We start from the raw sequence: 6666 nt of genomic DNA on the forward strand, positions 1-6666 counted from the left end.
ACAAGTTAAAGTCACTGACAACCCTGAGTGTCTGAACCAGGATTCACTACCACGCTTCACATCGCCACACGGGGAGAGAGAGACAGAGAGAGAGACAGAGAGAGAGAGACAGAGAGAGACACAGAGAGAGAGACAGAGAGAGACACAGAGAGAGAGGGGAGAGGGTAACCAAACGAAACAAATTTATTCAAAGAGGAATAAGCACAATATGTTTCTCACATCCGGCCCCCTGGGCAAAGATTGAGAGAAAGATGAAAATAAAAGAAGAGGAAAAAAATACCCCCCCCTCCCCCCCAAAAAACAACAACAAAACAAACAAACACAAAAAAAACACAAAAAAACCCCACCAAACACACACACACACACACACACACACACACACACACACACCACCAACCCAATACCCCACAGCATAGTACGTTATCATACACAGAATTATTGGAACGAAAGTGTATTATCCTGTAAGAAATGGGACCTGTAAATGACAATCATTGTGATTTCTGTGTGGAAGCAAAGGGTGATAGTGAACACATTTTCTGGAGATGTAATAGCACAAAACCATTTTGGCAAAACAAAACTTCGAAAAGCTGTTAAAAGAAAAAAAAAAAGTACAGTGTGTACAAACATAAGAATGACAGAAAATACAGTATTATTTGGTATAGCCGAAAATATTGCGCACAGAGTTCGGTGTTTGACTTTTTAATAGTCATTGGTAAAATGTATATTTACAGGTGCAAAATGGACGTGCTCCTTGACTTTTGGGATCTGCATGACGTTAGACACAGACATTACACGGCGGTTTCTTTGAAGACCTTGTTTCGTGATGTCCCTCCGTGGTCGCTGATGGACTTCTTAAAAGAAGTGAACATTTTTAACCAGATTTGAAGGTTTTAAACTATGGAAGTTTTTTTTCTTAAACTTTGGAGTGGAAAGTTTGAAGTGGTGGATCGTTTTAATTGTTTGGGTGTTGTTGTTTTTTTTTATCCTTGTAGTAGTTATTAACGCGGCGATAGCCTTGAGATGGCCTTAGTGGTCGGCGAGGCTCTAAGCACCATGATTTCATTTCATTTCATTTCAGGTGCAAAATGGAAAAGAGCACACCGAACATGCCTTCTTTTAAAAGCTACCTATTTTCGCGATACAAAATTGAAGAACATAACGCAAGAATGGCATGGGCATTGAATGACTTTAAAATAAAATGGTTACCCTACATGACAATAATTCAAGAATCTACCCATAACTGCCACAGTTAAGGTAAAAATGTTTATAAACCCGATCAGGAAATGTGTTAAATATTTTGACCGGTTGTCTGTACGGGTGAAATAACCACCTGTCGTTAGCATTTTTGTTTTCACTTGACTGTCGTGTGTGTGTGTGTGTGTGTGTGTGTGTGTGTGTTATTTTCTTTCTTTTTTTCTCCCTATTTCTAGTATTAGTGCACACGCTAAGATGTATACAAATGAAACATTCTGAGTGACATAGATATCTTTTCTCATATTTGATGATATATAAGCATGGTATATACACTTACTCACATTTGTATTGCCTGGAATACTTTACATATGTCATTATATTTTGCTTTCATTGTGTTTTCATCCGTTTCGTCATTTTCTCCATTTCTTTTACACTTATTTGTGTCAATCGTCTATGTCATAAAATTGGAAATTAAAAACACGTTTAACTCACTCAGTACGGCCAGTCCTCTCTTCTCCTCTACACAGACCCCTCAGATGTCCAGTGGGTGTCTCAATGACCCAACCTTTCGCTTCCGTCGTCAGAATTGTGGTATTCTTTGTCAACATTCACCTCGTCAGTATAAGAGCCTTCCTCTTGCAATATTTTGATGATGGTAATTGGGGTGAAACGCTGTTAACGTCGTCTCTTTCGCCGTTCGTATGGAGAGAGTTAAAAAAAAACAAAAAAAAAACCCACAGCAAATCAGTTCCCTCCCCTGTTGTTAGCTGCCTCGAGAACCATGGAATGTTCTGTACAGGGGTGGGTTGTGTGTAGTGGGCGAGGGGGGGGAGGGGGGGGGGAGAGAGGTTGTTTCCATGTGCCCCCTTGAGGAATTTTTGGAATAAAAATCTGTTGACTGTTCACAGTGTAACCAGCCACAGCCTGTAGGTCAGCCCTCACCGTTTATCGTCACAGTCCGCTGACCACCCAGAATCAGCAGAGCGTGAAGATGCTAAACAGACCCCCCCCCCCCCCCCTCTCTCTCTCTAAATACTCACCTACCCACCCACCTACCCCCCCATACCCCCCCCCCCACCCCACACACACACACACACGCACACCCCTCACAGCGGGTGTTAGATGTGCCCGACATGTCCGAAAGGGGCCATAAAGTGACCCGAGAAGCCATCAGCCAGCGACAGAGGAATATTGAAAAGTAAATAAATGGCTTCGTTTGATGGACGTCATAAAAAAAGGCTTCCATTCTAACATGCATGGCAAGTGTTTGGCATCGTCAGAATTGATGGATCACGTATATGTGTGTGTGTGTGTGTGTGTGTGTGTGTGTGTGTGTGTGTGTGTGTGTGTGTGTGTGTGTGTGTGTGTGTGTGTGTGTGTGTGTGTGTGTGTGTGTGTGTGTGTGTGTGTGTGTGTGTGTGTGTGTGTGTGTGTGTGTGTGTGTGTGTGCTGCAGTATTGTATTATCTTTTTGTCACAACAGATTTCTCTGTGAAATCCGATCAGTTGCTGTTCCCAGGGAGAGCTCGACGCCACAATACAGCGCTACTCCCTTCTTCTTCTTCTTTTTTTTCCTGCCTGCAAGCTATTTTGTTTTCCTATGAAAGTGGATTTTTCAACGGAATTTTGCCAGGGGCAACCCTTTTGTTGCCGTGGGTTCTTTTACGTGTACTATATGCTTGCTGCACACGGTTTATCGTGTCATCGACAAACGTCCAGACCACCACTCAACATCTAGTGGAGACAGATAACATATTATAATGGCCAGTGTGGGATTCGATCGTGAACCCTCAGAGATCGTTCGTTTATTTATTTATAGTCTGTTCATCTAAGATGATGATGTTAGACTGGACATAATTATATTATTATCATCATTTGGATTATTATCATTTCTATCATAATGATAATTGTTGTTATTATTAATTAGAAATCGACATTTCTGTATATTCGAATGAAAAGGGGGGGGGAGGGGCGGGGGGAGAGGAGGGGGGGAAGGAGGAGGGAACTAAGAAAGGATGAGAGACAGAGACAGACAGAGAGAGAGAGAGAGAGAGAGAGAGAGAGAGAGAGAGAGAGAGAGAGAGAGAGAGAGAGAGAGAGAGAGAGAGAGAGAACAGAATGTGGAAAAGATAGAGTACAAAATCTAAAATGGAATCTCTTTTTTTTCTTTTCTTTTTTTCTAATCCCGCTTCCCCCGACCCGCTTCTTCCAATATTATGTTTGTGTTTTTTTTTTCTTTCTCCAATCACTGACACTCACCCTCAGTGACGGAGACACTTATTTGTCAAACACAGTGGCCGTGGGGGCCTGGGTTTAAACCCTCTCTCGCCCTTCACTTCTCCCAAGCCTGATTGGAAAATGAAAGAGAGCGTCCGGTCATTTAACGGGTGCAATAGCCGAATGGTTAAAGCGTTAGACTTTCAATCTGAGGGTCCCGGGTTCGAATCTCGGTGACGGCGCCTGGTGGGGTAAAGGGTGGAGATTTTTCCGATCTCTCAGGTCATATGTGCAGACCTGCTAGTGCCTGAACCCCCTTCGTGTGTATGCGCACGCAGAAGATCAAATACGCACGTTAAAGATCCTGTAATCCATGTCAGCGTTCGGTGGGTTATGGAAACAAGAATATACCCAGCATGCACGCCCCCGAAAACGGAGTATGGCTGCCTACATGGCGGGGCAAATTAACAAAAAAAAACGGTCATACACGTAAAATGTTACATGTCTGTCTAAGTGTGTATGTGTGTGCGCCAGAAATATGATTGAATGACGCAGGAAACGAATGATGAGCGCCCAGTGGCAGCCGTCAGTCGGCCCTACCCAGGTAGGTAGCCAGCCTGTGGTGCAAATGACTCTGTGTTTGTAAAGCGCTTAGAGCTTGGTCTCTGACCGAGGATAGGCGCTATATAAGTGTGGCCGTGTCCCGAGTGGTTCTAATAGGGTACGGCACAAAAGACTTAACTAAATATGATTAATTGAATGAAAGGATAGACAAGATCCCACGCAGTGACGTCACACATTCTGTGCGCGGGTTAGGAGGGAAAACTGTCGTCTGCTAATACAGCTTGTGCGTGAGGCAAGCTAATACAGCTCGTGCGTGAGGCAAATATTGGAGCAAGCATAGCACTTGGTCACATAAGTATCCACATCAATCAAATAATCATTCGGATGAGGAAGGTGGCAGAATGGTTAAGACGCTCAGCTGCCAATACAGAGAGTCCGTGAGGGTGTGGGTTCGAATCCCGCTCTCGCCCTTTCTCCTAAGTTTGACTGGAAAGTCAAACTGAGCGTCTAGTCTTTCGGATGAGACGATAAACCGAGGTCCCGTGTGCAGCACGCACTTGGCGCACTGAAAAAGAACCCATGGCAACGAGAGTGTTGTCCTCTGGCGAAATTACGTAAAATGAAATCCACTTTCATAGGTACACAAATATGTAAGCATGCACTCAAGGCCTGACTAAGCGCGTTGGGTTATGCTGCTGGTCAGGCATCTGCTCAACAGATGTGGTGTAGCGTGTATGGATTTGTCCGAACGAAGTGACGCCTCCTTGAGAAAGTGAAACTGAAACTCGGATGAGCCGGTTGGAAAATTGTGTTTCTGGAAGTTATTCTCTCAGACATACTGACAGGTACACAAGGTGACCAAGAAACAGTCAGTCACAAAGCACAAAGTGTTTGTATGGAACAGGTGGCATGTCTTGGTTTGTATTTGTATTTGTATTTCTTTTTATCACAACAGATTTCTCTGTGTGAAGTTCGGGCTGCTCTCCCCAGGGAGAGCGCGTCGCTATACTACAGCGCCACCCATTTTTTTTGTATTTTTTTCCTGCGTGCAGTTTTATTTGTTTTTCCTATCGAAGTGGATTTTTTCTACAGAATTTTGCCAGGAACAACCCTTTTGTTGCCGTGGGTTCTTTTACGTGCGCTAAGTGAATGCTGCACACGGGGCCTCGGTTTATCGTCTCATTCGAATGACTAGCGTCCAGACCAGCACTCAAGGTCTAGTGGAGGGGGAGAAAATATCGACGGCTGAGCCCTGATTCGAACCAGCTCGCTCAGATTCTCTTGCTTCCAAGGCGGACGCGTTACCTCTAGGCCATCACTCCAATCAATCAATCAATCAAATCCAAAACACTTTATTAATCCACATGGAAATTAAGTTGTGCAATCACAGGCTCGTTGTAAACACTAGCATAAAATCATCATGGACAACATAAGAAGAGATTAAAACTAGTCAAATAAGAATTCCTCAATAGCTGACGATAGACTAACCCCTCAGCCGCACACACACATATTCATGTTAAGACAATAGGGTATTGCACAACAATATTTACAAATGAAAACATCCAACAAAAATGGTATATATTACTAAAAATGACATGCGCGCACGCACACACACACACACACACACACACACACACACACGCACACACACACACACACACACACACACACACATACACACACATGCATGCACACACACACTCTCCTGACATGTCACCACCATTATAAACCTCTAGGGTGACATGTCTTGGTCTGTATCTCCTGACATGTCACCACCATTATAAACCTCTAGGGTGACATGTCTTGGTCTGTATCTCCTACACATGTTCACCACCATTATAAACCTCTAGGGTGACATGTCTTGGTCTGTATCTCCTACACATGTTCACCACCATTATAAACCTCTAGGGTGACATGTCTTGGTCTGTATCTCCTACACATGTTCACCACCATTATAAACCTCTAGGGTGACATGTCTTGGTCTGTATCTCCAACACATGTCATCACCATTATAAACCTCTAGGGTGACATGTCTTGGTCTGTATCTCCTACACATGTTCACCACCATTATAAACCTCTAGGGTGACATGTCTTGGTCTGTATCTCCTACACATGTCGCAATCATTATAAACCACAGTCCAACAGTAGTGTGGGGGGAGGAAAGGGGGAGGGAGGGAGGGGGCGGGGGAGGTGTGTGTGTGTGTGTGTGTGTGTGTGTGTGTGTGTGTGTCTGTGTGCACAACTTCGGAAGAACAAGCACTGTGTCAGTAAACACACCCTTGCTTGCCGTTTGTCCTGGACAGTGAACAATTCGTCATTGTCGTGTTCTCTCTGTGTTGATGTCTCCGTCTGCCTGTCTGTGTCTCTCTGTGTCTTTATCTCTGTGTCTGACTCCGTCTCGCTGTCTCTGTCTCTGTCTGTCAGTCTGTCTGTCTGTCTGTCTGTCTGTCAACGTGCAGCTTAGTCTATGTACATGTGGAGCATTATCCACGTGGAGCATTATGTATTGTTCATGTAGAGCATTGTCATCATCGTCTATGTGGAGCAAAATGAATGTAGATCATTTGTCTAAAGTCCATTGGGAGCATTACTATTGTCTACCGGGAGTATTAACCACGTTGAGCATTGTCTTTTTGTCCATGTGGAGCATTATCCATGTTGAGAATTATCTATTGTTTATGTGGAGTATTAT

The sequence above is a fragment of the Babylonia areolata genome, chromosome 31, assembly GCF_041734735.1.
Source record: "Babylonia areolata isolate BAREFJ2019XMU chromosome 31, ASM4173473v1, whole genome shotgun sequence".
Lineage (NCBI taxonomy): Eukaryota > Metazoa > Mollusca > Gastropoda > Neogastropoda > Buccinidae > Babylonia > Babylonia areolata.